This window comes from Cygnus atratus, chromosome 15 (genome assembly GCF_013377495.2).
Source record: "Cygnus atratus isolate AKBS03 ecotype Queensland, Australia chromosome 15, CAtr_DNAZoo_HiC_assembly, whole genome shotgun sequence".
Classification (NCBI taxonomy): domain Eukaryota; kingdom Metazoa; phylum Chordata; class Aves; order Anseriformes; family Anatidae; genus Cygnus; species Cygnus atratus.
Genome location: NC_066376.1, coordinates 16,127,137 through 16,144,690, shown reverse-complemented (window position 1 = coordinate 16,144,690; position 17,554 = coordinate 16,127,137). Strand labels below are relative to the sequence as shown.

General features: G+C 44.3%; 1 protein-coding gene across 1 annotated transcript in view; it reads right to left on the bottom strand.

The window, feature by feature from the left end:
- HAPSTR1 (HUWE1 associated protein modifying stress responses) overlaps positions 1-17,554 on the bottom strand; it is an 824,185-nt gene that overhangs the window by 146,900 nt on the left and 659,731 nt on the right. The gene's annotated exons all lie outside the window — the stretch shown is intronic.

Below are 17,554 nucleotides of genomic sequence, written 5' to 3'. Positions count from 1 at the left end.
GTCCCTAGGAGTCACCATGAAGGTTCCTGTATGCAAATAACTCACCAGAGAAATTTTACTACCAAGCTTGTACTGCTCTCAGAGCTTCTAGGTTTCTAAACGATGTCAATATTGTAAGAGCCTTTGTATTCTTCAGTAAAATTCCCTGCATCCACCTAGTGTAATAGCTTGGTATTCACTGCCACACCATCACACACACACCAGTCTTCAAATGGTTTGAAATCCTTTGTGGTCTAGAGCCCCCTTTTTAGCTATATTCCTATGACTGGGGCCTTGTGCTGTTCTGCAGAGATCCTACTGTAGCAAGGTGACCAATGTGTTCAGCCTGGGAGATGGCTGATGATATTGAAGGCCTTTTCCAGCCTAGATGATTCTGTGTTTCTGTGATGCAGGGGACAGGGAACAAGTGGATGGGAGAGGCCAGTTTAGTGAAAGCATTGATAGGAGCCATAGACAAAGAGAAATGCATTGGGGTCAAGATGTACCGCTGCCCTCAGGGCTGTACCGAACACTTCTATCAGTTTGTTTAATGTGAAAAAAATTCAAATACAGATCATGGACGGTTTGTTTCCAGGTAGCATAATTTACCACCTGCTGTGTTCAAGTCCTGAGGAAGATCGATGATGGGTTTGTTTCATGGGATCATTCTGGCACTAAATCACAGCTTAGGCTAATTGATGCCCAGCTGCATCAATTTAAGCATGATAGGTGATGATCTGTGGAACTCTGAATTACACCTGTTTTGTTACGAGCAACGATTTTCAACAGTGCCTCTTGCTTTTTGCTGTTCAAAAAGGTGAGGTGTCTTTTCAATTTGTGGTGTCTGCCAGGCTGAAACATCAGCCTGCTGCTTGCTGTAGCACAGACGTTGGCTTGGGCTACACATGAGTTTGATTTGTGTGGAAAATAGTTGTGTAATGGTTTTTACTTACTCATACACCACAGCAAAAAAAAAAAGTACACTTGTATTATTCTCTGTTTAAACACTGCAGTTCTCATACTTCTTATATATACTCCTCAAGCAAAAGCGCATGCACAAATCTACACTAGTTTAGCTGTGGACATTTAAAAATGTGCTACTAGCTAAATAGATGCTATTTGTAATAAAGATGAGCTCCAGGTAGTTTAAGATGACTGCACAACGGGGAATGCCACTCTGAGAACTAATTTCTGATGCATTCTTCAAACCTATAGCTTTTAGTATCTTTAACTTTTCAGAATTCCAATTTTGTTTATAACACTGCCACCCGCTGGAGCGCTGGCAGCACAGCGCGGGTATCAGGGCTCGTGTACAGCCAGTACAAACTGCGTCCTGCTGGCAAATGCTTACTGAGTGCCACTGGGGCAGTGTTAGGCTGTAACAGGCACAAATTCAGGAAAAATCAGGAGCCGATGCTACCTAGAGCTTATGATTATCAGTCATGCATGTGGTATTGAATAAGCTGCATTGCCAATGCACACATGTAGGCCAACTCTGGCTGGTATTTATTTACATATTAAAAAAAGTCAGTTTTAGTTTTCTCATCAGATTCGCAGACAAAACTGAATGACTGTCTATGAAAAAAAAATGCACTTTTTTTTTTCAGAGGACCTCCCTGTAAGTGTGTATCTGGAGTACATAACCAGTGGAAGCAAACAGTCCCTAAATTTTAGGGTGTGGGGAGGTTTAGTTACAGAAAACAAGAAATCACAACACTCACTTTTTGAACTTACTTTTTGAACTTCCTTCTATTAGTAGCAGTAATATCTTCTCAGTAGTCACATTTAAATCCTCTCTGGGCTTTTGCAAGTGAGCAGTTTTTTGGATGTTAAGACTGTCAGTAAATACAGGCTCCATGTATGGGTTTGTTTTCTTTTTTTTTCTTTTTTTTGGTAACAACTCTATAGTTTTTGAGAGCAAATTATTAATTAAAGCCTCAATTCCTTGGTAGTTTTTTATTCAACCTTCCCAAAAGCAGCTGCAGTTATAAAATTCATTAAAAACATGAACCCGTGTTTCTACAAGAAACAGGGTTGCTATTTCCAAAGCAGGCCGGAGTTGTTCTGTTAAGCATTCAGGCTTCAAGGTTTTCCTTCTGTCACACAAGTTACTTGTTTTCAGCTTCATGAAAGCAGTGTTCATGTGCTGCTTCCCCTCTGCCAGTGATCTTGACATGTGTGGTCTGCATGGGCAGCAGAAAGGAGGTGAGGTGTGTAATCTGAGGGCGGGCAGGCCTCACGGTTCCTTTCTCCAGAAGCACAGAAGGTCTGAGGAAGCACATGGTTTTCTCATCCAGGTCAAGATGCTCCTGTAAGCAAGTGCTGACAGACAACACACCTCAGCTATGGTCTCTGTGCCTGAAGTGAGGACAGGGTGTCCCTGTTCAGACCTACCCCATCTGTCCCCACAGCCTTAATGCTTCACAGTTCATGTTATTGTTCGAGGAGTGAGAGGATGTTGCATTCAAATACAACAGTGTGTCCAACCTGGCTATGCAGTAACCTGTAAGTACACTAAGAACTGCAGTAAAATAGTTGCTTGAAAAGACTATGGTTGCTTCTACATGGTTGCAGATCAATATAGTTGCAGATATGTAGAGGGATGTGGAAAGACTTGTTTAGAAGCTGTGATGATAAAGCAAATGGAAGAAGCTACACAAGTGAAGGAAACTAAAAAGTTTTGAATGATGTGCTTGCTGTGTATAGGGCATTGGTTGCACCTGGTTTTCCATGTTCTTCATTTCTAGTCTGCTTGTAAACCTGTGGCTCTCCTACAACGAGCACAACCTCAAAGAAAGCAGTATCTCTACTTAGCTCTCCTTAAAAGTAGGCAGAAGCATGATCACACTGTTACTGTCCTTGTGTGATAGCAATCACGGCATCGCTGAGTCTCAGTCCAGAAGAGATCCCATGCATGTGTGTGGTCAGTGCAGCAGTTTCGGCAGTGGCAGTAGCTCTGTGTTTGGGGGACTGAAGCTCCCCAGGGGGGTGCTGGTGGGACACAGACTCCTGGAAGTCCTGGCACCCTCAGGCAGTGCTGCTAAGAGCCTGTGGGGTTGTTCTGCCTCTCCTGTGTAAAACAGCTGAAGGCGGCTGAGTGCGACGAGGTAGAATGGCGTTCTGCTCGGGCAGAGCAGGTTTTGAACGGGGCCCAGGAGCTGGGGTTTGATGGAAGCCGAAGGCTGCCTGGTACCTCCTCTGACCCCCTTGCTCCAGCTGGGCCCAGCCCCGTCCCTCCTTCCTCCTTGTGGCTGTGCATGGGCTCGGCTCGGGGCCTGCCCCGGGCGCCCGGGGGGGAGCTCGGCCCCGCCGCGGGCCTGCGCCCGCCAGGGGGCGGCCGAGAGCCGGCAGGGAAGGGCTGGGGCAGGGGCAGGGGCTGGGGCCGGCGCCCCAGCGGGGAGGCAGGGCCGGGCCGGGCCGGGCCGGAGGGGCCGTGAGGTGCCTGAGGAGCGCGGTTAAGGGGGGGGGGGGGGAAGGGGAACCGGTGTTGTCCGGGGGTTCCCTCAGGTCGGTAGCCCAGAGGCGAAAGCTGACTAGGAAGTTCTGGCTGTTTTACTACTGAAAGTTTGAATTTCTGATGATTTTGTATAAAAGCTGTGGGAAAGAGCACAGGTAGATCGAATGTTCTGCTGAAAGAATCACAAGAAGCAAGCTTGGCTCATGAACAGCTTGGTGCGGACCAAGGAAAACCTGGAGGTCTTCTCACATCGCAGGTCGGTTGGAGCAGCTCTGCACCAACACGCTTCGTGCTCCCGGGCTCCCAGCGAGCTGGGTCGCAGATGGGGAAGTTTTTGCCTTGCCTCTGGCCTGGCCTCCTCCACACCACTACGCGGGCTGGTGGTTTCCCCAGCTTGCCTGACTCCGTTCCCCAGTGGTACGAGACTCTTGCAGCCACCCTGACGTTCAGGAGACGTCGGCACGTCAGCGCTTGGGTCTGGTTCTGGGAAGTGGAGTGGGTGAGTGCTGGGATGCTGCCTCTGCTCCAGTCCCTCAACACAACCTTCTTTCTGTGGCTTAATTGCCTGAAGAACTAAAACACAGATTTTCATCAAATAACGTCAGGCTAAATGGGACACTTTTTAGTTCTTCTAGCTACATGGTTTCTACGGATCTTCCGGAGCATGAACAGGGTGCCTTCAGCGATGGGAATATTTGTTGTATCTCATATGTAACACAGCAATGACAATCTCATAACGGCGTTTCATCAATAAATAATAAGAATAATCAGCTACCCCTGTACCACTCACAGCCCTGCAGGGGTAGGTCACATACAAAGAAGAGAGAGAAAATCCTGACCAGTCAGTTTCAGTGCATATAAGGTAAGTGCTTCTCTAAAATGTGCTTTTCAAGCCTGGTGGGTTGAAAAATCTGTGTCCCAGCTGGGTTGGAGATCTGAGAGTAGTAGTAGCAGCACTGAAGTACTCACTAGCTGGTCACTTTATAACTCAAGAGAACTATTCAAACAGAGCATGAAATAAGTGAAAATGTAAATTAGTCTTTAAGGCTTTCCATTTTAAAGTCAGTCCAACCATGGGATGGTAAACTCCAGATGACTTAGCCAGGGAGCTGCAGAACCAAAGCCTACTTCTAGGTTTTCTGGCAGTAGTTTTACGTGTGGAATCTTACACCATTAGGGAGCAGAAACTTGGCATCATCTGGTTGCGTAAACTCTGTCCCTATAGTCTTTTGTATCTATAAATATGAAAATGGCAGCATGGGCAGTAATGGTCTGCATCCTTGAAGATCTTCACGAAGAAAGGTACAAAGCAGCATCCAAAACAGCACCTACAGGCAAAGAGGAAATGGACATACATGAAGTGATTTACTAACTTTTCTTTTTGTTGGCTTCCTCTATTCTTTGTCTTACTCTGTCTGCCATTTCACAGCATGAATCCACTTGTCTCCCAGGTTTCTTAATATTTAAATTATCTTCCTAAAGACTAATCATCTTCACTGCTAACATCTTATGCGTTAGTCTGATTCTGAATTATGGTAGGGAAGTGAATAATCTACTAATTTTTACATGTCTTATGAAAAGTAATAACATACTTGGTTAAATTTAGCAACAGATTGCATCCCTGGCAGCCATGATGACTGTGTCTAGTATGGACAGACTGACTTCTTAGGATGTACAGAGAAGGTCTAACTGTCTATATAAGCATTAACTAGAATTTTATTTTTTAATGGATCTATCTTTTTAAACTTCTGCTACGAAGAATCTCCAATGTATACATGAAAGCTTACCCAACCATACACAAACTGGTGCACAGAAGGTAAGACAGTCTGCCCAGCCTGTAGGTGACCTGTGTGGTGATATGCTGGCGGCAGGAAGGACATATTGTGGATGTTGGTCTGCTTGAGAAGATTCCTGCTACTATGATCGGAGGCTGAGACACCAGGTAAACTGAGTTTAAGAGGAAACAAGAAGCAGCAAAATCAGAAGAATGTGGAGTATTTTACACATTATTGATTCTTAGTTGTAGAATGTAGGTTCTTAAAATGACCAGTCTAGAGCCACTTCTGTTACTAGTATCGACTAAAGGCATATTCACAAGAACTACTATAATGTTTGTTCTATGTATCCCAACACATTCCTTCTACCAGACAGTATCTACATGGATAAAGACATATGCAGGGAGCTGCTTACAGGAAAATCTCTACAGTCAGGCAGTCTCCACTGCTCAGCGTTGACACTGAGAGTTTATCTTCTGATATTTAACATACTGTGAAAAAGTGTGTTCTCCCTGAAGAAAAGGATTTGAAGGATATAGAGGAGCTTTCTGGATCGGCTTTTCAGTAACTACAAGAAATTCAGAAAAGTAGTTATTCCATTATACAAATGTCATCAGTCAGATGCCGGCATGACTCCAGTTAGTAATGTCTGTAACTTCCCTCATGTCTTTTTAGTCTGGATTTGAGTCTGTTATACCTCCTTGAGAAGTGTGCACCTTGTAGCTACAGGAAAGATTTTTTTACATAAATATTTTCAGTGAAAAATACCATTTTAAGGCTCCTAAAACAAGTTCAGGGTACGTTCAAACTGTAGCCTAAAACAAAGATCTGGGCATGGGAAGGTAGTGTCTGTTAGACAGGTAGGATGTATGATATCTGAGTTTGTCTCCTGGTCTTAGGGATTTTAAAAAACAAATGCATCTCCTTCCCTCCCATAAGAGATGGTATTTGACTTTCTTTGAAGCCTTTCCTCAGTGTCTCCTTTGAGCTTGTCCACTTACATAAAGGTTACTAGAAAAGGAACAATAAAATAAACTGGACTTAAAATAATTGTTCTGAAAGTCCTAGCTGGTTTAAAAAAAGAGTGCTTCTGCAGACTGACAACTGTTGGAAAATGAGTCTGAGTCTGTCATCTTAGGTTATCTTCCAACATTTCTGGGGAAATTTTCCATCTGCTTAGATTGTGATTGTTCAGAAAACTCCATCTTTGTAGACTTGAAAACCAAAACCATTTTGCTTTTGTTAGCAGTAGAATTATGAACGTTGTCAGAAACAGAGTCCCCTGGCACATACCTGGTTGCTCAACGGTGGTTGTTTCATGGTAGGAGTAAGGTGGAGGAGGAGGATATTCATAACCCCCTATGAAAAGAAAAACAGTAACACAAAAATACATCCCGCTCATGCCTCCCAAAAGCCCTGTTTGGAGTCAAAGCAGCTGCATTGGAAGGTGCCTCACAGGAGAGGCTGACATGACTCAGTGAAGTACAGGATAGGGAACAAATGCTATTGATTTGATTCACAGATTTTTTTAAAGCCAAAAGAGACCACAATGACTAGCTGGTCTCATTTTCTGTATAACATAAGCCAAGAAATCAAATACTTTTTTCAACATGAAGGCTTTGACTGCATCTACTCCAGCATAGCATCAGAGTGGCACTTTGTCTAATTTTAAAAACAAAATCAACAGTACCTCTAACTAGGTTGTTTCAATGATTACTACCTTTACTATTAATATTTGGAATCTTTTCTCTAGTCTGAAATTTTATCCGGCTTCAGTTTCCAGCCAAGGAATTCCATCATACCTTTTGCTCTACAAAAAAAAAAAAAAAAAATGGTACCTGGTGAGTGACACATCAATTTTGTTTTAGTTTTTCTGTTGTTTTTGTTTTTTGAGGGGGAGATGGAAGGCTTATTTGTAGAAAAAGAAATTTGTAAGAAATTACAAAGTAAAGAATTTCCTCTCGATCTGAAAGAGGAATGTTTTTTGTATAAGAGAATTATCACTTGGGATGTTTTGTGAAGAATCAGCTTCCTCTGTGGCTCTCTACACAGGGACAAGACAGTGCAGCTCAGTGTTAGGTGTGTCAGTGCCTGTCTCTCGGATGGCTGAGTAGTTCGGAAGTGAGGCTTTTTGTCCCCAACCTCTTGTAAGTTCTTCTGAGTGTTTAGAAAGAGACCAGAGAGCTCTTTGTAAAGAAAAATGTGTACAAAGTGCTGATCAGAGTAAAGTGCTCTGAAATGAGTGACGTTCAGAGGCCCAGTGCTCACACATTTAGCCTCATTAGCCACCTTCTGACCTCCCCTTCTGGTTTTCTGCTCCACTCCTGTCTGGTGAGTGGCGATTTCCTCAATAGCAGGAAGGCAGAAGAGGTAAAAGCACTGATATCAGAGTGTCTTTCAATGAGCATGGGCTCCAACAGGCAGAAGACAAAGGAGTGTCAGTATGAGAGCAGTGCCTAATTTCAGAGCAAAAAGCCAACCCAGCAGTACAGCAGCTCTCGGTGCCTGCTTGCAGTCATTGAGCTGAAATGCCAGCACTTCAGTCGTGATGTTCCCTGTGAGATGGCACAGGGGAAGGGTTGCTCATCACTACGCAACCCAGGTACAAAACTGACTCATCTAGGGAGGGCAGCTCCGGGCAGCAGGAGTGTTTGGGAAGAGGCCAGTCGTCTGGAAAACTAGATCACGGTTTAAGACATAGCCACTCTGTACAGAGTTTGCTGGCTGAACACTTGCTTGTTAGGAATATGGAATTACTGTAGAAAGACATCTGCAACTCCGTTTCCAATAAAGCAATTGTTGTTAGGAAAATGAGTAACTAAACCAACACAAATATATATGTTTTCCATTTTAAGGGGCGTGCCCATTAGGAGATCATACCAGCTTGCCTACCCCAAGCTGGGTTTTATACACTGGCACAGGCACCTTGTAAACCCATCATGTCCTAGCAAAGCCGGGCCCTTTACAAGGTGGCTTAGTTATGCTCTGGAAAACAGCTATCAGTGTTTGCCCCACAATCACAGAGAGCGCGCTCTTTCCAACCCCCTCCTGGCAAAAGCTGCTTACCCTCTTGGCTGCAGTACTCTGGTGCAGAGGGTTCTTGCCTGTAGGGTTCTTGATGCTGTTCATACATAACCATGGGAATTTCCACACGTCCCTTCTCACTAGCCATCTCTGTAGTTCACCTGCCAAAAGCAGTACAAAACATCTCCTGTAAGTGACTTTCAGTGCCCTGCACTTGTCAGTGCCTCCTTCTGTAATTCCTACTTCTTACACTTGGTCTTCACGTAGAGGAAAACCAGCACTTCTAATGTTCTGTCTGTTTCACAGACTGAAGTGTGGTCAGTTACTGTTACACTTCCTCATGAGGAAGATGGGAAGGAGGAACAGAAATTACAATATTTCTTTACTTATTTCTTTGTGTTGGAAAGATAGAACTGTTCACCCAGAAAACACTATGCAAAGTGTTCAGTGGGACTGAAAGTGTTACCTTTAGAGAAAAGTTGTAATTTTTTTTCTATGAATTGTCAAAATGATCAAGGAAGGGAAGATCACACTTCAGAGCACCTGTAAAAGCCCTTCATGTGTCATTAAGTCAGAGCATGCAACTGTGCAACCCGTGGCAATTTCGATCTTTCGTCTGCTTATTGTGCAACCTTATCATCACCATTGCTATGACCAGTTCTGTACCGTGAAACTATTGTCTCATCACTACTGTGACATGCTTTTGTTGGGCAAGATCATCATTAAATATGACTGTGCTACCTGAGGCTCCGAACAAGATTAGGCCACAAAGTATGTGTGTTTTGCAGGTGTTAGCAGGGACTGTTCACAACACAGGAGAGGAGGAGGAGGAGGACACAGCTACAGATGTGCGTTTGTATTACTGTGAATAGAAAGGTGTTAATTATTCCATTAAGCACCAAAGCTTAATGGAGGAAAAAGCACCAAAGATAGAATCACAGAATGGTCTGGGTTGGAAGGGATCTTAAAAATCACCTGGTCCACCTCCCTGCCATGAGCAGGGACATCCTTCACTAGACCAGGTTGCCCAAAGCCCCACCTGTGGGGCATGCACAGCTTCTCTGGGCAACCTGTTCCAGTGCCTCACCACCTTCATCGTGAAATGTTTCTTCCTCATATTCAATCTAAATCTCTACTCTTTCAGTTTAAAGCTATTGCCCCTTATCTTGTCATACAGGCACTGTTTTTTTTTAAAAAAAAAGTTTGTCTTTCTTTTGTCTTTCTTACAAGCCCCCTTTATATATTGAAAGGCTGCGTTAAGGTCTCCCCAGATCCTTCTCTTCCCCAGGTTGAGCAGCCCCATCAATCTCAGCCTCTTTTCATATGAGAGGTGCCCCAGCTCTCTGATCATTTTTGTGGCCTCCTCCGGACCTACTCCTACAGGTCCCTGTCCCCCTTGTGCCGGGGGTCCCAGCAGCACTGCAGGTGAGACCACAAGATAGTAGAGGGGGAGAATCACCTTCCTCAACCAGATGCTTCTGAGGGCTGCCGAATGAGTCTGGCGCAGGGTTACTGGCTGCTCAGAGGCTTAGGTAACTCCACAGAGCACCTTGCGGTCCAGCTACGTGTCCTGTGTCACCATGCAGGTACCTTCCCTGTTTTGGGTCGGGGCTGTGGCCGTCCCACGCAGTCATGAGGGATTATGTTAAGAGACATTCGGATAAGCAAGTAGAGACTGAGAAATGTAACATGTGGCAAGCCAGCACAAGCTGCATGAATATGTGAAGTCAAACTGGAGGAGCATGGAAATTTCTGAACAAGGCAAAATGATCTCAGCAGGCCTGCTTTCAGTGTGTGTTGGGGGGCAAGATGTAGGGGGGAGTGCAAAAGGGGGGGGTCTGGAGTGATGAAATGAAACACCAGTCCTAGGGAGGAAGAAAAGAAGGAATTTAAAAGAATCACTAAGGAAGAAGTGCTGTAATTGTCACAGATCTGGATGAGCGAGAAGTGAAAATGGTAGCAGAATGAATAATAAAGCTAATAAGTGGGATGGTGTAGAGAAAACATCAGAAATACAATATTGGCCATGTTAAGGCCAAGCAAGTTGGAGAAAATTGCTAATATATGGATTGGAGAGGAGGGATGGGGAAAAGTGTATCTCAGTATACTTGGTGTAGAGAAGCTAAACCAGATCGGGAATGTCAGATGTATCAATAGGCCGACAGGGAACCTTCAAGAGGATCTCACTGAGAAGAAAAAAGAAAAGCTGAGAATCGAGAGGCCTTGGGTAAGCTGATGCAGTGAGAGCCAAGGGAGGGCCTTGATCAATGGAGAAGAGTCTCAGCAGTAACTGCAGGTTCAGAAGTGCGATAATAGACAAATGGTGCATTAGCCGGTGTCGATGACCCCATGAGCTGTTTCTTTAGGACAGGGATCAGTGGGCAAAAATTTAGGGAGTGTGTTCAATTTTTTTGGCTTATTGCTGTCTTGGTACTTAAACATCATACACTAAATACTGGGTGGTGTCCGTTCTGATGACATTTCTGCTCAATTCATCTCACTCGTAAAACAGGAAAAAGAAGGAAGGGATTTTGAATTTCATCCAGTGACTGTAGGCCCAGGCAAAAGGCCTGTCGTGAAGCCCAGAGCAGGAGGGAACAATAATAATAATGGTTAACATAGTGAGAACATTGCAAGCTAACAGCTGAATGCGAGCAAGCACTGACTAATGCTCACTCCACCCAGCAAGGTATTGGTACAACAGCACCAGCTAAATGCATAGGGCAGGCGATGCAGGAGACAAACCAGTGACGTCTGACTCGGCAGCAGAGCCAGGAATACGGGGGGAGACATCGTCTGTGTTTCAGAGGCGTTGAGCTCTGAAGCCACAGGCCATAGGTGTTGATAAAGTTGGTGCCCCGAACGTGCATCGCCCTCAGTGTCTCGTCAGGCAGTTAGTAGTGCTGCCGGTAGCCCCGTGTGTTGTGGTGGAGCACCTGCCCCAGAGATGGGCAGGAGCTGCGGGTCCCTTCTGACTCGGGATATTCTGCGATTCCAACTGGACGGGCAGCTGGGCCCAGCGTCTGCAGGAGCTTCCTCAGCCTCCCTGGGAGGAGGTGCCCCAGGGTTAGCTAACCTCTGGGCCTGAGCACTGCAAGCTCAGAGGCTCAGAACAGCATTCCTTGGAGTGCTCTACGCAACTCAGGAGGCCCTTTTATTTTCCACATAAGTGGTCACTCTCAGTTTTTGGTTGCTACTGGGCCTGTGATGTCTGAGAGCCCTCTGGGGCTGCGAGCCCCCAAATCTCTAAGTGTTACTGCCATGGGTTATAGCTGGAGCCTTTCCTCTCCGCTCTCGGAGGTGATTGTCTGCTGGCAAGGAAGGCACGGCAGAGAATGGGCAGTGTTGGTAAGGAACCTTGTAGGAAAAAATGGTAAGGAGAACTATCAGGCAACAACTCCTGAAGAGGAATAGGACAGAATAGGAAGACGTCCTATAAACATATTGTAAACATTAGGTCATCTGGGTCCTCCAGAACCCAGCAGCGTGTAGGAGGCCCACACTTAATACGGAGGGAGGTGGTGTAGGTGTCTTGTCTGCAGTCATGCTGAGCAACGAGCTCTCCACAAGGGCAGAGCAGAGCCCTGTGCACGCCTGACATGGGGGCTTGGTTTGTCTGGAGCACCTGAGATTGGCTTAAGGAATTGCAAGCTACCTAACTTGCAGGCAGGAACATGCAGTCCGAGGAGCACAGAAACAAGTCTGTGCCTTCTCTACTCTGAAGTCTCAGTCTCTTCTACATGTGGGCAGGTTCAGTTTTTGCACTGGAAACTAAAACTCACTTTACATCCCATGGAAATTAGTATTAAAAAAAAAAAAAAAAAAAAAGAGATAAAGCAAATCCTGCCCTGAGGCATATATACAAAGATCCAATTCAGAAAAAGGAAGGTGCAAAGTCTTTATGTTCCAGGAAGGACATGTCCTAGGGGAGAATAGGCAATAGCAGTTTCCATCATCTTCCTCTGGGTTTGCTCCAGGCCCTCGTGTTCTGGTGTGAAGAGCAGTGCTCACACAGCCAAGCAGAGCTGGTGAAAGGCAGAACTCCGTGGCAGGGAGCACTCTCCAGCACTCACCCACACCTCTGCACATCCTCTCCCCAGCATCCCCGATGGCTAAATAGTCCCGTAGATGAGACTAGTCTGACATGCGTTTCTAGGTGCCTGCAGAGAGGCACGGGCCCTGTCATCTGTGCTATAGAAAGGGGAAACTAAGGCACACAGAGGACAGTCTTGTTGGGAGTCCTGAGAGAATTGTCATTTGGCTTCCCATGTATAGGTGAAGTAGTTGCAAAGAGAACAAAGATTTTCCTCCTGTCTTTACTATATTTTTGTCAGAAGGGATTTTCAGGTGTTGTTTATTTGCAATGATGGGCAGAAGTGGTCATATGAAAGTGTATGAAAATCAACCGTTTTTTCACTTTTCAAAAGCATTTTTTCCGGCTTGATTCCAATTTTGATGGAAATGTGCTTTGCCCACAAGCACCTCTCCTAAGGTGACATTGTGGTACTTGAAATGGAGGTGTTCATGAGCCTGGAGTGTCTGCCCCATGGGATTTGTGTCCATTTTGACTGAAGTGTAGCTCAGCAGAACATGAACTGGGAGTTACTGAACTGTCATTTCCGAAATCTCATTGCCTGAATGCTGTAACCTTTGTTTTAGTCTTATGAGCCTGTTCCAATGACGTATTTATGATTTCATTTGAGGAACTGAAGTTGACTGCAGCACTAATTCTTCTCCATTCAGATTCAGAACCTGTAGCCTGGAGAAGAGGCAGATGGGATTGGCAGGTGTGTGTGTGTCAGAGCCCAGGTAACACTTCCTTTGCCTCTCTGTTCTGTTCTGTGGCAGTTCTCTGTCAGAAGTAGATTGGTCTAATTAAAAATGATGTGGTACCATGGTGAAAACTGGTCAGGGTTTTGTAATCCTTTTCATATTTAACTGAGTCTTTTTTAGCAAGAAGGTGAATTGTTGGTCTTGTACTGCAGACTCCAAATGAGGTTTCCAAAGTGTTTTCAAGAGCACTTCACGTTGGCCTGCCTCTATTCCAACTGAAGCAGTGGTGCTACTCCCAGGACCTAGTCGTGGACGTAGCAGCACAAAACAGCCAGTACCTCTTCTCGAGTAGAGGAGAAAATGTAGGCAGAAGTGGTTATGTGAGAGCGACTAAAGTTGCAAAGGGCTGTCTGCACCCTGTCTGTACTACAGCTGGCATTAAGAGCTGGATCCATATCATGGCAGCCAGCATGAGGCTATCCTATCTGGCTGTCACGTCGTGTACCAGGATGGCATCCAGAATCTTAGGCAGGACAGGAGCAAGAGGCTTTGTGAGAAAAATGTTTACTCCCTGTTCCAGCTCCAGCTGATGTCAGTGTGGGATTTGACATTGACTTTAGTTTTGTGTGTTGGAATATTAACATTAAAATCCTATAGGAAGTGATCTGCAGGTTTCATGGATGTGTGAAGGTATAGCAGTTTTCACCAGGGATCTCTTGGTTTGGAGGATACTAGTCCAAAGACTACTTTGCTGTGATGTGTTCTTGCTCTCGTCTCATTGCTAGTTTAATGTTTCCTTGGGCAATTAGCCCTTCCAGCTGCATTTATGAAACAATTTCAATTTCTCTTATTTTAAAGAGTGACCATTAAAACACCATTGTTGGCATGCAGTTGCATCTGTGACTTGAATAATACTGAGTGCATCTGTTTTACTTTATTGAAGCAGTTAATTCTAGTTTTCAGCCAGCAATGAAACACTGAATTCCTGAGTGGAGAGGTCTTCTCCCATTAGCCCAGAGTTTGTTGTTTAGGTAACATTCACAATGTGCCGAGGCTTTTCAGATGTTCAGGAAGGAACAGTTCCAGCTCTAATACAGATAAACAAAGAGTTGGGGAGCAGCATTCAGGTATATGTTTATTTGTATTCTTAAAATAGAAGCTGAAAGACATGACAGCAGGCAGCATATAAAAAGTTGGACATTAAAAAAATATTCAACATGTCTGATGTAGACATCCTGTCAATTAAATCAACGAAGAATGCTCTGAAAGTACCGTGCTACCCTGCTGCCTTTTCAAGTTCTTTACTCTAGAATTGCAGTTTTAATCCTATGGTTATTCTGCTTTTTAAGCCTGTACCAGGCTACCAGCTTCCTCTCTCAAGTGGAGAGGATGGAGCTATGGGGGATTCAGCTGCGTATGAACCATGTTGCTTGTTGCAAGCTCTTCAGTTGATTCCATTGGCTTGTCTGTTGGCCGCATTGACTCACCAGCCAATATGTAAGGGCCCTGTTTCAGGTGGTCAGTGGAAGAAGTTGGTTGTTCATCCGTTGAAGCCATCGGAATGATTTTGTTATTGACCCAGAGAGCTGGGCAAGAACCCAGAATGTCATTGTGTAGATAGCTGTTGCTCCTCCTCTCCCTTGTGTACAAGGAGATATTTATGCGTAATCCAAGTCACAGTGGCTTAAATGGCAGCTTAGAGCACAAAGAGAATAACTGTCATTCACAAAATTAGGAAGAAGCATTTACTGAAGAGTGAAATGCTGGTGAGCTGAGCTCCTCAGAAAGAGCTCTTGGCTCTTAGACCAATCTGCAGAAAGCCCTTTATCCTTCATGATACTGTAAATGGTTACAAAAATGCAAACATGTTTGAAACCTTTTCTTTTTTTTTTTTTTTTTTCTTTTTTTTGTCTTCCTTCAGTGCATTTGCTGTAATGTGCACCCGGAGGGCTGGTCGCCTGGTTGCTGGGCTTGCACAGGCAGCTGCAGCATTCGTGCATGCAAATCAGCATGCAGGGCAGCCTGGCCCTGCCTACGTGGACTCACCAGGCTGCTGCCTAGGCAGGGACTCCCTGGATTTTCCAGTCCTGTCCCAGGTCAGACGTTTAAGTTAGGTTATTCCTCCTCGAAGGGAGTTCAAGTCTATAATTTAGTGCATCTGCTCCTGCTGCTCTCACCTCTAAAGCAGTTCAAAATATCGTAAACTTCTACAAACCTTCTGGCCTAAACTTATTCATGGGAGCTTATCCCTGCTTGTTATTGTGCCAGAATCACCCTTTTAGAAAAGTCCTCCCCCAGAGAGCTTTTCTATCTCTTTGCAGCCTTTCACAGCACTACACAGTTTGTTGTGTCCTTCTCATTTCTGTACAGTAAATTTATCCTTCTTGGACATGAGTGACCAGATGAGCTCTGTCCTCAACCTATATAACGGTATAAATGTCTTTTTATATTTAGTGGAAATGCTGTCCATAGTATAATCCAGAGTACTTTTTCCTCTTCTACAGTCACATTGTGCTGATGGCTTATATTTATGCTGTCATCAACCAGTAGTAGGTCTTTCTCCTCTGATGTAATTTCCTACTAATGGATTTGTAGTTGAAATTCCTGATAGTATTTTCTAAATGTATAGCTTCGTAGCATTACAACAGATACAAATTCTGTCACGGCAATTGTCTAGGCTGTCTCATTCCGTGTGCAACAGATTTTATGCTTCCCAACTTTGTGTCTTCATTCATACATTTTATTAGTCACTCCTATATTTCTGTGAAGGTTATTAATTAAAATACTAAATAAGATCTGTCACTGATTTCTGTGTGAACCTTTGATGTAAACAAGATGTCTCTCTTAATACCTGCTCCTTAATTTACTGTTTGAGGCGTAATCCCTTGCCTTCCTCAGATGACCAGCCCCACATTTAAAGGGCCCTTTTTGTGAAGAATGAGGAGGATTGGGCCATGAGATTGCATTAGACCTTCTCCCTCCCTAATTACCATTCCAAAAATAGAGTACTAACCACCAAAAGGAAGCACTGTCCAGTGGTTTGTGCGTTAACCTGTGCTGAGGGGAAAAAAAGATGGGTTCAGTTCCTGTTCTGCAGCGGTGATGATGAGCAAATTAGTCTTGGTTTTGCTCAGCTCTGTTGTATACAGAAATACTATATCAAGGAGATACGATGTCCATTCTGCAGTAACATGGTCCAAACGTGGTTATGTCTTGTCTTAAAATTTGAGCAAGCAGCAGAAGATAGCAAATACCAACTTCAGTCTCTGCCTTTGTACTGTCTTGACACAGTTTTGGCTGTCACATTCCCTTCTAGCTGTCTGAACTGAGCGCAGCCTTACACAATTGCTTTCAGCACTTCATCGTTACCTTAAAATTTGATATTTGCATCTTTTATTTGGTTCTTTTACAGATTAACATTCCCTACTGAGAGCATTGAATCATGGGTAGCCAGCATTTCATTTACACCCAGGTAAAAATAATGTCCAGAACTTGTCCTTCACTTGAAAACTGATAGAACAGCTTAAGTAACGTGACATAGCATCTGGACTAGCAACTCTTACAAAGTTATGGATAAACATTAATTTGTAGAAAGCAGGTCTGTGCCCTGCTTTTATGTGTGAGCTAAGCCCTTTCCTATGGCGCATTAGTCTAACTTTCTATTCTTATTACTTTTCTCATCTTCATGTGAAGTATCCTAGGAACAATCTTTGCCTCCAGATTTCCAAAGCTTGGTGAAGCTTGACAATGTAATTATAAAGAGTTAACATTTACAGCCCAGAGCCACAGCTGTCATACTCCTTGAGCTCCCTGTCGTATCCTTACCACATCCCTCTCTTTATTTTGTAAGAAGTAAACACAGTACTGATTCAAAGTAATTTGAAAGCTCTTACCTTTAGGTAGCTCTGGCAAGTCTTTGGAGCAAAAATGCTTCAAAAGTTGTTCACTTCATCCACGTCTTTCCAGTGCAGCTGTGTCTAGGAAAGAAAGTAGCACACATGACCACTGACATGGCCTGCCGTCATGCCTCAGCAGTGTATGGAGCTGAAGAAGCCAGCGAGTCAGGTTGGTAGACACTATATAATTATCCCAGCCTACAGCTCACACCTGCTTTGCAGGAAAAGGAATGTTGCGTGACAGGCTTGCACCAGAGTTTTTCCCAGATAGTTTTCAAATATCAGATTGAGTTTATTTCATGCTATCTTGAAGCCTACATGAGAATAATCAGAAGAAATATGGGGTTAACTGGAGGACAATGGAGAGAAGAGGATAACCTAACCTGTCATACTTCTATACCAAACCATCACACAGAATGATGAAAAGCCATAGGTACTGTTGGGTCTGGGCCTCTGACATTTTGTTCTTGAAGTCAGTGATCAGTTTCGGTTTCTGACTGATAAAGTGTTTATGCCTAGATCGGCAAATACACCTGGGCCGGGTGGTAGACATTGACATTATAGCTATGATCTTCTTGGTAACTAGGTTTGTGTCTGAGCTCGACTTTCTGACTTTCTGTGCAAACAATGCTTTATCTCTGTGCTGGGTG